Raw genomic sequence first — 14,199 nt, 5'->3', positions numbered from 1 at the left:
CCAATCCGAGGCGGGTTCCCGTGCTCCTCGTATCAGGGTCGCAAGTTGGCATGGCTGCCATGATTATTCATCGCAATCGGAGGAAAAAAGGTGCACATCGGAGTGCTTTTGTACAGCTGCGATCCTATCGCAGGTGATAACTTGGAGGAGTCACTTGACTGGTACCTGGACACACCCATCCACACGCCCAGCAGCAGCGCAGCACCCATTGGCGGCTTGTATTTGGGTTTTTGTGCAAAATCGGATCAAGTAGGTACCAGCACCCATCACAACCATATTCAGAATAGCTACATGTACATGTTTTAACACTGTCCACCAATGTAAACACACTGTTTATCACTGCACACTGCCCACCACCACCCATATCCCTCAGAGCACATGTGCATTCTGTATTTATGTATGTCCCATTGCTGGTTCAAAGTGGGTTTAACCTGTTGATGCCCATCTTGATTACCCAACACTGTACCCCTATCGTGTCCCATTCTTACTGCTGTCCCAAAGTGGGTTTAACCTGTTGATGCTTAATGATGACACATTGCTTTCCAAACCAACTTTATTTCTATAAAAAATTTCAAACATAAAAAAACATTTCTCTATCGTCCTAAGTGGATGCTGGGGTTCCTGAAAGGACCATGGGGAATAGCGGCTCCGCAGGAGACAGGGCACAAAAAAGTAAAGCTTTACTAGGTCAGGTGGTGTGCACTGGCTCCTCCCCCTATGACCCTCCTCCAGACTCCAGTTAGATTTTGTGCCCGAACGAGAAGGGTGCAATCTAGGTGGCTCTCCTAAAGAGCTGCTTAGAGAAAGTTTAGTTTAGGTTTTTTTCTTTACAGTGAGTCCTGCTGGCAACAGGATCACTGCAACGTGGGACTTAGGGGGAAAGTAGTAAACTCACCTGCATGCAGAGTGGATTTGCTGCTTGGCTACTGGACACCATTAGCTCCAGAGGGATCGAACACAGGCCCAGCCGTGGAGTCCGGTCCCGGAGCCGCGCCGCCGACCCCCTTGCAGATGCTGAAGCGTGAAGAGGTCCGGAAACCGGCGGCTGAAGACTCCTCAGTCTTCATAAGGTAGCGCACAGCACTGCAGCTGTGCGCCATTTTCCTCTCAGCACACTTCACTGGGCAGTCACTGAGGGTGCAGAGCGCTGGGGGGGGGCGCTCTGAGAGGCAAATATAAACCTTATACAAGGCTAAAAATACCTCACATATAGCCCATAGGGGCTATATGGAGATATTTAACCCCTGCCTGACTGGAAAAATAGCGGGAGAAGAACCCGCCGAAAAAGGGGCGGGGCCTATCTCCTCAGCACACGGCGCCATTTTCTGTCACAGCTCCGCTGGTCAGAACGGCTCCCAGGTCTCTCCCCTGCACTGCACTACAGAAACAGGGTAAAACAGAGAGGGGGGGCACATTAATGGCTATATATATATATATTAAAGCAGCTATAAGGGAGCACTTAATATAAGGATATCCCTTGTATATATAGCGCTTTGTGGTGTGTGCTGGCAGACTCTCCCTCTGTCTCCCCAAAAGGGCTAGTGGGTCCTGTCTTCATTAGAGCATTCCCTGTGAGTTTGCGGTGTGTGTCGGTACGTGGTGTCGACATGTATGAGGACGATATTGGTGTGGAGGCGGAGCAATTGCCAAATATGCAGATGTCACCCCCCAGGGGGTCGACACCAGAATGGATGCCTTTATTTGTGGAATTACGTGATGGTTTATCTTCCCTTAAACAGTCAGTTGAGGACATGAGGCGGCCGGACAATCAATTAATGCCTGTCCAGGCGCCTCAAACACCGTCAGGGGCTGTAAAACGCCCTTTGCCTCAGTCGGTCGACACAGACCCAGACACGGGCACTGATTCCAGTGACGACGGTAGAAATTCAAACGTATTTTCCAGTAGGGCCACACGTTATATGATTTTGGCAATGAAGGAGACGTTACATTTAGCTGATACTACAGATACCGTAAAACAGGGTATTATGTATGGTGTGAAAAAACTACAAACAGTTTTTCCTGAATCAGAAGAATTAAATGACGTGTGTGATGAAGCGTGGGTTGCTCCTGATAAAAAGTTGATAATTTCAAAAAAGTTATTGGCATTATACCCTTTCCCGCCAGAGGTTAGGGCGCGCTGGGAAACACCCCCTAAGGTGGACAAGGCGCTCACACGCTTATCCAAACAAGTGGCGTTACCCTCTCCTGAGACGGCCGCACTTAAGGATCCATCAGATAGAAAGATGGAAGTTATTCAAAAGAATATATACACACATGCAGGTGTTATACTACGACCAGCTATAGCAACTGCCTGGATGTGCAGTGCTGGAGTAGTTTGGTCAGAATCCCTGATTGAAAATATTGATACCCTAGATAGGGACAATGTTTTACTGTCGTTAGAACAAATAAAGGATGCATTTATCTATATGCGTGATGCACAGAGGGATATTTGCACACTGGCATCTCGGGTGAGTGCTATGTCCATTTCAGCCAGAAGAGCCTTATGGACACGACAGTGGACAGGCGATGCGGATTCAAAACGTCACATGGAGGTTTTGCCGTATAAAGGGGAGGAGTTATTTGGAGTTGGTCTATCAGACTTGGTGGCCACGGCTACTGCCGGGAAATCCACTTTTTTACCTCAAGTCACTCCCCAACAGAGAAAGGCACCGACCTTTCAACCGCAGCCTTTTCGCTCCTACAAAAATAAGAGAGCAAAGGGCTTGTCGTACCTGCCACGAGGCAGAGGAAGAGGGAAGAGACACCAACAGGCAGCTCCTTCCCAGGAACAGAAGCCCTCCCCGGCTCCTGCAAAAACCTCAGCATGACGCTGGGGCCTCTCAAGCGGACTCGGGGACAGTGGGGGGCCGTCTCAAAAATTACAGCGCGCAGTGGGCTCACTCGCAGGTAGACCCCTGGATCCTGCAGATAATATCTCAGGGGTACAGGTTGGAATTAGAGACGGATCCTCCTCATCGTTTCCTGAAGTCTGCCTTACCAACCGTCTCTTCCGAAAGGGAGAGGGTGTTGGAAGCCATTCACAAGCTGTACGCTCAGCAGGTGATAGTCAAAGTACCCCTATTACAACAAGGAAAGGGGTATTATTCCACTCTATTTGTGGTACCGAAGCCGGATGGCTCGGTAAGGCCTATTCTAAATCTGAAGTCCTTGAACCTCTACATAAAAAAGTTCAAGTTCAAGATGGAGTCACTCAGAGCAGTGATAGCGAACCTGGAAGAAGGGGACTTTATGGTATCCTTGGACATCAAGGATGCGTATCTACACGTTCCGATTTACCCCGCACACCAGGGGTACCTCAGGTTCATTGTTCAAAACTGTCACTATCAGTTTCAGACGCTGCCGTTCGGATTGTCCACGGCGCCTCGGGTCTTTACCAAGGTAATGGCCGAGATGATGATTCTTCTTCGAAGAAAAGGCGTATTAGTTATCCCATACTTGGACGATCTCCTAATAAGGGCAAGGTCCAGAGAACAGCTGGAGACAGCTTTAGCACTATCTCAAGAGGTGCTAAGACAACACGGGTGGATTCTGAATATTCCAAAATCCCATTTAATCCCGACAACTCGTCTGCTGTTCCTAGGAATGATTCTGGACACGGTTCAGAAAAAGGTTTTCCTTCCAGAGGAAAAAGCCAAGGAGTTATCCGATCTGGTCAGGAACCTCCTAAAACCAGGGAAAGTGTCAGTACATCAATGCACAAGAGTCCTGGGAAAAATGGTGGCTTCTTACGAAGCAATTCCATTCGGCAGATTCCATGCAAGAATATTCCAAAGGGATCTGTTGGACAAATGGTCAGGGTCGCATCTGCAGATGCACCTGCGAATAACCCTGTCACCAAAGACAAGGGTGTCACTTCTGTGGTGGTTGCAGAAGGCTCACCTATTAGAAGGCCGCAGATTCGGCATTCAGGATTGGATCCTGGTGACCACGGACGCCAGCCTGAGAGGCTGGGGAGCAGTCACACAAGGAAGAAACTTCCAGGGAGTATGGACGAGTCTGGAAAAGTCTCTTCACATAAACATTCTGGAACTAAGAGCAATCTACAATGCTCTAAGCCAGGCGGAACTTCTCCTGCAAGGAAAGCCGGTGTTGATTCAGTCGGACAACATCACGGCGGTCGCCCATGTAAACAGGCAGGGCGGCACAAGAAGCAGGAGTGCAATGGCAGAAGCTGCCAAGATTCTTCGCTGGGCGGAGAATCACGTGATAGCACTGTCAGCAGTGTTCATCCCGGGCGTGGACAACTGGGAAGCAGACTTCCTCAGCAGACACGATCTTCATCCGGGAGAGTGGGGTCTACATCCAGAAGTCTTCAACATGTTAATAGACCGTTGGGAAAGACCAATTGTAGACATGATGGCGTCTCGCCTCAACAAGAAACTGGACAAATATTGCGCCAGGTCAAGAGATCCACAGGCAATAGCTGTGGACGCACTGGTAACTCCTTGGGTGTACCAGTCAGTGTATGTGTTTCCTCCTCTGCCGCTCATACCAAAGGTATTGAAGATCATACGGCAAAGAAGAGTAAGAACAATACTAGTGGTTCCGGATTGGCCGAGAAGGACTTGGTATCCGGAACTTCAAGAGATGCTCACGGACGAACCGTGGCCTCTACCTCTGAGAAGGGACCTGCTACAGCAGGGTCCCTGTCTTTTTCAAGACTTACCGCGGCTGCGTTTGACGGCATGGCGGTTGAACGCCAGATCCTAAAAGGGAAAGGCATTCCAGAAGAAGTCATTCCTACCTTGATTAAGGCACGGAAGGAAGTCACCGTGAAACATTATCACCGCATTTGGCGAAAATATGTAGCGTGGTGCGAGGATCGGAGGGTTCCGACGGAGGAATTCCAACTGGGTCGTTTCCTACATTTCCTGCAATCAGGATTATCTATGGGTCTCAAATTGGGATCCATTAAGGTTCAAATTTCGGCCCTGTCAATATTCTTCCAAAAAGAATTGGCCTCTGTCCCTGAGGTCCAGACTTTTGTCAAGGGAGTACTGCATATACAGCCTCCTGTGGTGCCTCCGGTGGCACCGTGGGATCTAAATGTAGTTTTAGATTTCCTCAAATCCCATTGGTTTGAACCATTGAAAAAGGTGGATTTGAAATATCTCACATTGAAAGTGACTATGTTACTAGCCCTGGCCTCTGCCAGGAGAGTATCTGAATTGGCGGCTTTATCTTATAAAAGTCCTTATCTAATCTTCCATTCGGATAGGGCAGAACTGCGGACTCGTCCGCATTTTCTCCCTAAAGTGGTATCAGCATTTCATCTGAACCAACCTATTGTGGTGCCTGCGGCCACTAGCGACTTGGAGGACTCCAAGTTGTTGGACGTTGTCAGAGCCTTAAAAATATACATTGCAAGGACGGCTGGAGTCAGAAAATCTGACTCGCTGTTTATATTGTATGCACCCAACAAGTTGGGCGCACCTGCTTCTAAGCAGTCGATTGCTCGTTGGATTTGTAACACAATTCAACTTGCACATTCTGTGGCAGGCCTGCCACAGCCTAAAACTGTAAAAGCCCACTCCACAAGGAAGGTGGGCTCATCTTGGGCGGCTGCCCGAGGGGTCTCGGCATTACAACTCTGCCGAGCAGCTACGTGGTCGGGGGAGAACACGTTTGTAAAATTTTACAAATTTGATACCCTGGCAAAGGAGGACCTGGAGTTCTCTCATTCGGTGCTGCAGAGTCATCCGCACTCTCCCGCCCGTTTGGGAGCTTTGGTATAATCCCCATGGTCCTTTCAGGAACCCCAGCATCCACTTAGGACGATAGAGAAAATAAGAATTTACTTACCGATAATTCTATTTCTCGGAGTCCGTAGTGGATGCTGGGCGCCCATCCCAAGTGCGGATTATCTGCAATACTTGTACATAGTATTGTTAACTAATTCGGGTTATTGTTAAGGAGCCATCTTTAAGAGGCCCTTTCTGTTGTCATACTGTTAACTGGGTTTAGATCACAAGTTGTACGGTGTGATTGGTGTGGCTGGTATGAGTCTTACCCGGGATTCAAAATGCCTCCCTTATTGTGTATGCTCGTCCGGGCACAGTACCTAACTGGAGTCTGGAGGAGGGTCATAGGGGGAGGAGCCAGTGCACACCACCTGACCTAGTAAAGCTTTACTTTTTTGTGCCCTGTCTCCTGCGGAGCCGCTATTCCCCATGGTCCTTTCAGGAACCCCAGCATCCACTACGGACTCCGAGAAATAGAATTATCGGTAAGTAAATTCTTATTTTTAAAACCCTAATAAAACAACACTAAATAAACATAAATAAAAACATATAACCATAACTAAAACAAAATTTGTAACTTTTTTTTTATCCTTTTGTTATGTCTTTAGATATGTCTTTATACAAGAACTTTAACTTTATTAGAGGCTTCATAGAATTATTCCAGTCCAAGGAGTGTCTTTGGAGGGCAAAGTCCAAGGACTATGCTAACAAACACAAGTGTCTTGTGGCCAATGAAGATCTGGTCGAGCTCTGTAAGCCATTTTATGCGGCCGCCAATGTTGAGTGGGTGAAAAAGAAGTGACAGAACCTGAGGACCGTGTTCATCAAAGAGCACAAAAAGCTGTTCGGTGCAGGCACAGACAAAGTGTACAAGCTCAGTCTTTGGTATTTTAATCTGATGACATTCCTTGTAGAAAAAGTTAGCAAGAGGTGGATTCTCCTCCCTCCCATGGCCTGATGCAGCGGAGTCTGAAGTGGGTGAAACGTTGCAGGCCACATCTGTAAGTATATTGTCATTTTAATTTTTAAAATGTCCCACAGTCCGCACCAGTCTGCTTCACTCACACTCCACTTTACATAATGGCTTTCTCCTGCCAGTGGACTGCACCCAATCCATTAAAATAGGCCAGGTACTCTTCCCTAACCTGGTTTGCACGTGCAGTCCCCGTGGAGAGAAGAGGAGGTACTTGCAGGGACAACAACGGTGTAACCTCCTCCCATTAGTCTGGCTCCTCCAGTGCTGCTGTGCCCAATGTCCTATGCTAGCTGGCTTTCCTGCGCAAAAAGTTATGGAGGACACAGTATGCAGTCACCACCCAGTCTATTTTTTCTACACAGAGGTTGATAGCCATAATGAAAATGCAGAAGCAGTTGGACAGTATCCCAAAAGCGTTTTCCACAATACGGCGTGCCCTGGATTGCCTATAATGGTAAATCTTCCTCTCCTTTGATAGCCTTCTTTGCTGATAGGGCTTCATTATGTTTTCATGGAGTGCGAAGATCTCATCCGCCACAAAAACAAAGTTTAGCCTGTGCCTCGTTTCCCCTGTCGAAGGCAAATTCATAGTGTTTGTGGTGAGACTTTTGTAGAAGGTGGTATTCTTCAGGGAGCCACCGTCCGAGGCCCGACCATTTTTCCCAACATCTATAAAGATAAACTCATAGTTGGCATTGACCACCGCCATGGGAACGATGCAGAAGTACCCCTTAAAGTTGTAATACAATGAACCGCTGTTGACACGAGGGATAATGCGGACGTGTTTACCATCAATGGCTCCACCGCAATTATGGAAATGCCACCTGGTTTCAAACTCCTCTGCGATGGCTTACCACTATTCTACACTTGCAAGGAACTAGAAAAAAATAGAAAAAATAGGATTTTACTTACCGGTAAATCTATTTCTCGTAGTCTGTAGAGGATGCTGGGGACTCCGTAAGGACCATGGGGAATAGACGGGCTCCGCAGGAGATAGGGCACTTTAAGAAAGCTTTGGATTCTGGGTGTGCACTGGCTCCTCCCTCTATGTCCCTCCTCCAGACCTCAGTTAGAGAAACTGTGCCCAGAGGATATGAACAGTACGAGGAAAGGATTTATGTAACCTAAGGGCGAGATTCATACCAGCCACACCAATCACACCGTATAACTTGTGATAAACTACCCAGTTAACAGTATGAACAAGTAACATAGCCGCGGTTCAAGACCGACCAACTATAACATAACCCTTATGTAAGCAATAACTATATACAAGTCTTGCAGAAGAAGTCCGCACTTGGGACGGGCGCCCAGCATCCTCTACGGACTACGAGAAATAGATTTACCGGTAAGTAAAATCCTATTTTCTCTAACGTCCTAGGGGATGCTGGGGACTCCGTAAGGACCATGGGGATTATACCAAAGCTTCCAAACAGGCGGGAGAGTGCAGATGACTCTGCAGCACCGATTGAGCAAACAGGAGGTCCTCTTCAGCCAGGGTATCAAACTTATAGAACTTTGCAAAGGTGTTTGACCCCGACCAAGTAGCAGCTCGGCACAGTTGTAGTGCCGAGACCCCTCGGGCAGCCGCCCAAGAAGAGCCCACCTTCCTAGCGGAATGGGCCTTAACCGATTTAGGCAATGGCAATCCTGCCGTAGAATGCGCCTGCTGAATCGTGTTACAGATCCAGCAAGCAATTGTCTGCTTTGAAGCAGGAGCGCCAACCTTGTTGGCCGCATACAGAACAAACAGAGCTTCAGTCTTCCTGATCCTAGCTGTTCTGGTCACGTAAATCTTCAAAGCCCTGACCACATCCAGGGACTCACAGTCCTCCAAGTCCCGTGTAGCCACAGGCACGACAATAGGTTGGTTCATATGAAAAGATGAGACTACCTTGGGCAGAAATTGAGGACGAGTCCTCAACTCTGCCCTATCCACGTGAAAAATCAGGTATGGGCTTTTATATGATAAAGCCGCTAATTCCGAAACACGCCTTGCAGAAGCTAAGGTCAACAACATGACCACTTTCCAAGTGAAGAATTTCAACTCCACTGTTTTGAGTGGTTCAAACCAAGGTGACTTGACGAAACTTAATACCACGTTAAGATCCCAAGGCGCCACCGGACGTACAAAGGGAGGCTGAATATGCAGCACTCCCTTCACTAAAGTCTGTACTTCAGGAAGAGAAGCCAATTCTTTTTTAAAGAAAATGGATAAGGCCGAAATTTGGACCTTTATGGACCCTAATTTTAGGCCCAAATTCACTCCCGTTTGAAGGAAGTGAAGCAGACGGCCCAAATGGAACTCCTCCGTAGGAGCAGCTCTGGCCTCACACCAAGAAACATATTTCCGCCATATACGGTGATAATGTTTCGATGTCACATCCTTCCTAGCCTTGATCAGGGTAGGAATGACCTCCTCCGGAATCCCTTTTTCAGCTAGGATCCGGCGTTCAACCGCCATGCCGTCAAACGCAGCCGCGGTAACTCTTGGAACAGACAGGGCCCCTGCTGCAGCAGGTCCTGCCTTTGAGGAAGAGGCCACGGATCTTCTGTGAGCAACTCTTGCAGATCCGGATACCAAGTCCTCCTTGGCCAATCTGGAACAATGAGAATTGTTCTGACCCTTCTTAGTCTTATTAATCTCAACACCTTGGGTATGAGAGGCAGAGGAGGAAACACATAGACCGATCTGAACACCCATGGTGTCACCAGAGCGTCTACCGCTACCGCCTGAGGGTCTCTTGACCTGGCGCAATACCTCTTTAGCTTTTTGTTGAGACGGGACGCCTTCATGTCTATTTGAGGCAGTCCCCACCGATCCACGATCTGTGTGAAGACTTCTTGATGAAGTTCCCACTCTCCCGGATGCAGGTCGTGCCTGCTGAGGAAGTCCGCCTCCCAGTTGTCCACCCCCGGGATGAACACTGCTGATAGTGCGCTTACATGGCCTTCCGCCCAGCGCAGAATCCTGGTCGCCTCTGCCATGGCCACTCTGCTCCTTGTGCCGCCTTGGTGGTTTACATGAGCCACTGCCGTGATATTGTCCGACTGAATCAGAACAGGTTTGTTCTGAAGCCACTCCTCCGCCTGGCGTAGGGCGTTGTAAATGGCCCTTAACTCCAGGACATTGATGTGGAGACAAGTCTCTAGGCTTGACCAGAGACCTTGGAAATTTCTTCCCAGTACGACAGCCCCCCAACCTCGGAGGCTCGCGTCCGTGGTCACCAGGATCCAGTCCTGAATGCCGAACCTGCGACCCTCTAAGAGGTGAGCACTGTGCAGCCACCACAGGAGAGATACCCTGGCCCTGGGAGACAGGGTGATCCGTTCCTGCATAAGTAGATGGGACCCGGACCATTTGTCCAATAGGTCCCATTGGAAAGTCCTCGCATGGAACCTGCCGAAGGGGATGGCCTCGTATGAAGCCACCATCTTCCCCAGAACCTTTGTGCAATGATGCACCGAAACCTTTTTTGGCTTTAAAAGGTTCCTGACCAGGGCTATGAGCTCCTGAGCCCTCTCCACCGGAAGAAAAACTCTTTTTTGGTCTGTGTCTAGAATCAGGCCCAAAAAGGTCAGACGCGTTGCAGGTACTAGCTGGGATTTCGTTAAATTGAGAATCCAGCCGTGCATCTGCAACGTCTTCATGGACAGAGACACGCTGTCCAGCAACTTCTCCCGAGATCTCGCCTTTATAAGGAGATCGTCCAAGTACGGGATAATTGTGACTCCCTGCTTGCGCAGGAGCACCATCATTTACGCCATTACCTTGGTGAAAATTCTCGGGGCCGTGGAAAGACCAAACGGCAGCGTCTGAAATTGGTAGTGACAATCCTGTACTGCAAATCTCAGAAACGCCTGGTGAGGGGGGAAAACCGTAACATGAAGGTACGCATCCTTTATGTCCAGGGACACCATCCAATTCCCTCCTTCCAGGCTGGCGATGACCATTCTGAGCGATTCCATTTTGAACTTGAACCTCTTCAAGTACAGGTTCAGGGATTTTAGATTTAGAATGGGTCTGACCGAACCGTCCGGTTTCGGTACCACAAACAGGGATGAATAATAACCCTCTCCTTGCTGGAGATGAGGAACCTTGATTATCACCTGTTGAATGTACAATTTGTGAATTGCCGCTAACACTAGCTCCCTCTCTGACGGGGAAGCCGGCAGAGCAGATTTGAAAAAACGGCGAGGGGGCATGTCTTCGAATTCCAGTCTGTATCCCTGGGAAACAATCTCTATTGCCCAGGGATCCACCTGTGATTGAACCCAGACGTGGCTGAAAAGACGAAGACGTGCCCCCACTTGATCTGACCCCCCCCGGAAAGCCCCAGCGTCATGCTGTGGACTTTGCGGAAGTAGGGGAGGACTTCTGCTCTTGGGAACTAGCTGAGTGCAGCTTTTTTCCCTTGCCTTTACCTCTGGCAACGAAGGACGATCCTCGTACCTTCTTGTTTTTATTGGAACGAAAGGACTGCATTTGATAATGTGGTACCTTCTTAGAATGCTGCGGGGGAACATAAGGTAAAAAATTCGATTTACCCGCCGTAGCAGTAGAGACTAGGTCCGAGAGGCCTTCTCCAAACAACTCCTCCCCCTTGTAAGGCAATGACTCCATATGCCGCTTTGAGTCGGCGTCTCCCGTCCACTGTAGGGTCCACAAGAGCCGCCTAGCAGAAATAGACATATTTGTTTACTAAGCTCTAGAATAAACGCTGTCTCTCTGAGCATCCCTCATATCCAAGGCAGCATCTCCGATATGCTCCATGGTCATTAGAATGGTATCCCTATCTAAGGTGTCCATCTCCGTAGATAAGGAGTCTGCCCATGCCACGACAGCACTACAAACCCAGGCCGACGCCATGGCCGGCCTAACTATAGTTCCTGAATGTGTGTAAATGTGCTTCATGGTAATTTCCTGCTTGCGATCAGTAGGATCCTTGAGGGAAGCAGTATCCGGAGAAGGCAGTGCCACCTTCTTGGATAAGCGTGTCAGCGCCTTGTCTACTTTAGGCGCAGATTCCCATCGTATCCGATCCTTCTGTGGAAAAGTATACGCCATGAGAATCCTTTTGGGAACATGGAGTCTCCTATCCGGAGATTCCCAAGCCTTTTCGCATAATTCACTTAGCTCAAATGAGGACGGAAACGTGACCTCAGGCTTTTTCCCTTTATACATGTGAACCCTCGTGTCAGGGACAGGGGGTTCCTCCGTGATATGCAAAACCTCTTTTATGGCAATAATCATGTACCTAATACCCTTTGCCACCTTCGGCTGTAATTTTGCATCCTCATAGTCGACACTAGAGTCAGTATCTGTGTCGGTATCTGTGTCGGTATCTGTGTCAGCGACCTGGGATATGGGGCGCTTTTGAGACCCTGAAGGTCCTGGCACCACAGGGACAGGCACGGACTGGCTACCTGACTGATCCCTAGCTTCAGCCTTGTCTAATCTTTTATGCAGGAGATTTACATTTGCATTCAAGACATTCAGCATATCCACCCAGTCCGGTGTCGGCGTTGCCGACGGCGACCTGACATTCAAGCACTCCCCCTCCACAGTATGCGAGCCTTCCTCAGCAAACATGTCGACACACACGTACTGACACACTGCACACACCCAGGGAAACTTTTTCTGAAGACAGTATCCCCTGAAAAGCCCTTTGGAGAGACAGAGAGAGAGTATGCCAGCACACACCCCAGCGCAACAACCTGAAGACCAACACAGAATGCTTTTCCCCAGCAGCGCTGTATTATACTTTATCCGCCAATTATGTGCCCCCCCCCCTCCTCTCTTTTTAAACTCTCTTCACCGTGTGTAAGCAGGGGAGAGTCCGGTGAGCTTCCTTTCAGCCTTCTGTGGAGAGAGAAATGGCGCTGGTGAGTGCTGAGGGAGAAGCCCTGCCCCCTCGGCGGCGGGCTTCTGTCCCGCTCAAAATCGTGTAAAATGGCGGGGGCTCAATTATATACATGTACAGTGCCCAGCTGTACATGTATATACCTATTTGCCATCTAAGAGGTGTTATTATTGCTGCCCAGGGCGCCCCCCCCCTGCGCCCTGCACCCATACTGTGACCGGAGTGTGTGAGGTGATGTGGAGCAATGACGCACAGCTGCAGTGCTGTGCGTTACCTCTGTGAAGCTGAAGGCTTCTGCCGCCTGAGACGTCTTCTTGCTTCTGTTCTTCTGGCTCTGTGAGGAGAACGGCGGCGTGGCTCCGGGGGTGGACGCCCAGGACGAACCTGTGTTCACCCCCTCTGAAGCTAATGGTGTCCAGTAGCCGGGAAGCAGATCCTATCAGTTAAGTAGGTCTTCCCCTCTCTCCTCAGTCCCTTGATGCAGGGAGCCTGTTGCCAGCAGTGCTCCCTGTGAAAAAAGTAAAAATCCAAACAAAAATGCTTTCTGTAGCAAAGAACTCAAGAGAGCTCCCTGCAGTGCGCCCTTCATCCTCTGGGCACAGTGTAAAACTGAGGTCTGGAGGAGGGACATAGAGGGAGGAGCCAGTGCACACCCAGAATCCAAAGCTTTCTTAAAGTGCCCTATCTCCTGCGAAGGCCGTCTATTCCCATGGTCCTTACGGAGTCCCCAGCATCCTCTAGGACGTTAGAGAAAAAAAAATGAGACCAGGACCATTGATTCTACACTTACAGCATGTGTATATTCTCCTGTTCAAATCTGCAGCCAAAACACCATATATCCTTCGGAATATATATACCGCACCATATTTATTGTGAATTAGTTTTGGCCACTTTTCGGAAAAAGTACTGCAGGTTCCCATCCGGGCGGGGTGTCTTTGCCTGGGGGGGTTTATGTGACAGAGCAGTCATTGGGGAGAATGGGAGGGAGAGATTACAGGTGTTCTGCATGACCCAGGGATGTTTTTAAAAACCGGAACAACCTAGACCATACCGAGATACTGTAATCTCTCTCTCCCTGTGTTCCGCAAATGACCGCTGACATATAAACCCCACAAACCGGGAGGAATGGGGATGTGCAATACTATCTCCAAAATTGCTGGGATTGCTGCAGGGATCCGGTCCGGAGTGGCGTAGGGGGCTCTGGATGGTTCTGGCTTTTACCCAATCACTCTAATATTAAAGTTTTAGTATTTTATACTGTTTATAAGCGTGTATTTATGCTTGTTGAAAGCCATGTTGGCTTCACTGGAAATATATGCCATGTTGGCCAAAAAACTGCACGTTTTTCCTTAAAATTGTATGCTACTTTAGCAAAAAATTTTACTACTTAAGCCATGTTGGCTACACTGAAAATATATGCCATGTTGGCATTTGTACTGTACTTTTTTGGAACAAATATTTAATTGTTTTATCCTACGATAAAAAATGTTACTACTTAAGTAAACAAGTGTGTCGTGTTGTTCTTTTACCTTTAAATACTGGTTCTGCAGCACCTTCAAGATGGCCGTGCAGGTGTCAGGAATGATCCGCCCCAAAGTTT

At 48.7% G+C, this 14,199-nt stretch overlaps 1 protein-coding gene across 4 annotated transcripts in view; it reads right to left on the bottom strand.

Annotated features, from left to right (window-relative positions):
* Nucleotides 1–14,199, bottom strand: part of BCAS4 (breast carcinoma amplified sequence 4) — a 216,821-nt gene that overhangs the window by 66,951 nt on the left and 135,671 nt on the right. The window lies entirely within an intron of this gene.

The sequence above is a fragment of the Pseudophryne corroboree genome, chromosome 3 (genome assembly GCF_028390025.1).
Source record: "Pseudophryne corroboree isolate aPseCor3 chromosome 3, aPseCor3.hap2, whole genome shotgun sequence".
NCBI classification, from domain to species: Eukaryota; Metazoa; Chordata; class Amphibia; order Anura; family Myobatrachidae; genus Pseudophryne; species Pseudophryne corroboree.
The sequence above is the reverse complement of the archived record's forward strand: the minus strand, read 5'-3'. Positions and strand labels throughout refer to the sequence as shown.